Here is a 2,093-nt window from a genome sequence, read left to right on the forward strand (position 1 = left end):
TTTATAATCATAAATAATCATTTTGGAAAGGAAGACTAGTGATCCCAAATAATCATAACTTGATACAATTAGTGCTACATGAATATCACAATTCTCTAACAGGGGGACACTCTGGTTTGACATGAACCAATGCTAGAATTGTATCTCAATTCTACTAGCACAACATGAACCAGGATATTCAAGACTTTATTCAGAAATGCCCCATTTGCCAACAAGCAAATGCGACACATACACTACCATTATGATTACTACAACCATTACTCATTCCAACACAAGTATGGGAAGATGTAGCCTTTGACTTCATCACATGATTACCTAATTCTTATGGGTTTACTATTATCCTCGTAGTAATTGATAGATTGTCAAAATATGCACATTTTATAGCACTCAAAAGTGATTACACTAGCAAAGTTGTGGGAAAGGTATTTATGAACCCAATTGTCAAATTGCATTGTCTACCCAAGTCAATTGTTTTAGACAGAGACAAGGTTTTCACAAGCAATTTTTGGAAGCATTTATTTCAGCTGCAAGACACAACTTTAGCCATGAGTTCTGCATACCACCCCCAAACAGATGGGCAATCAGAGGTATTGAATAAATGTATGGAAATGTTCCTAAAGTGCTTCATTTATAATAATCCTAAAGCAATGTACAAGGCATTGGCATGAGCTGAGTACTGGTATAATACTTCTCTTCATACAAGTATAGGGATGACACTTTTTAGGCATTATATGGCAGAGCACCCCGCCTCTCTAACTAGATATGTTCCTCATGCAAAAGACTCAATTGAGTTGCAAGAACAAATAGTTGAAAGGGACAAAATATTACAATAACTAAAAGAGAATCTAGAGAAGTCACAACAGTATATGAAAAATCAAGTAGACAAAAGGAGAAGGGGTGTGTGTTTCCAAGTGGATGATTTGGTTCTAGTGAAACTACAACCATATAGACAAAAATCAGCTGCACTACGAAAGAATCAAAAATTGGGGATGAGGTATTTTGGTTCCTTTAAAATCATTGCTAAAATTGGTAATGTAGCATACAAGTTAGAGCTTCCAGAACAAGTGAAGCTTAATCCAGTCTTCCATGTTTCACAATTGAAGATATTTCGTGGCACACCATCAGAAAGTTATATGTCGTTACCTCTCACAACCAAAGAAATTGGACCACTGCTAATGCCAAAGGAGATATTGGATGTCGCGACCCGATTTTCGGTTGGAAGACCGGCTCTACGACTTGGGAGGAGGCGAACTCGATTTCTACCTCTCCCAATTGATTTGGAGTCGCCACTACGTTTTTTTTGCAGTTAAAACGTAGAAAACTCTATAATAAGCCCAATTTGGATAAGAATGGTCATTGAACAGAGATTCTGAATTCGGGAGTCGATTACAGATCGGGGAAGGTATTACCACCCCGTCCGCCCGTATTAAAACGGTACCCTCGCTAATAACATGAATTTTTATACCCTTAGAAATTATTCATTTAAAATTATTTATTTTTATTATTGAGCCTGTCAATATTGACTTTGGTCCTACGTACCCCTATTAAGGGGATCAAGGCTTACGTAGTTCTAGTTCGAAAATTGTTTAGTTACTTTGGTTAATTGTTAGTGATTTAGAAAATATCGGTAAGTTTAGAAATATCAATTTATTGAATTGGTTAATATATAAATGTTTTGATTCAATAAGACTAATAGATTAGAATTGGTGTTGGTTGTAGACCTTCTCCTCATTTCTATGGGAGTTAGAGACGACTCGAACCATGACCTCACTATAAAAGTCTCATAAAACTTGTTTGGTAAAATAGCTTTTAATTACTTATATAGAATTAATAGTTTAGAGACGGTGTTGGTTGTAGACCTTCTTCTCATTTTCGGAGAAGTTAGAGACAACTCGAACCATAACCTTACTATAAGAATTCCTTAATTAATTTGATAATATAGTTTTAATTATTTATGCGTATAGAATTTAATGATAATTTTTTTTATTAATTATATATGTAAGGAATTGATAGTTTAGAAACGGTGTTGGTTGTAGACCTTCTTCTCATTTTTGGAGAAGTTAGAGACAACTCAAACTATAACCTTACTATAA

Source organism: Lupinus angustifolius, chromosome LG09, assembly GCF_001865875.1.
Source record: "Lupinus angustifolius cultivar Tanjil chromosome LG09, LupAngTanjil_v1.0, whole genome shotgun sequence".
Taxonomy (NCBI): Eukaryota; Viridiplantae; Streptophyta; class Magnoliopsida; order Fabales; family Fabaceae; genus Lupinus; species Lupinus angustifolius.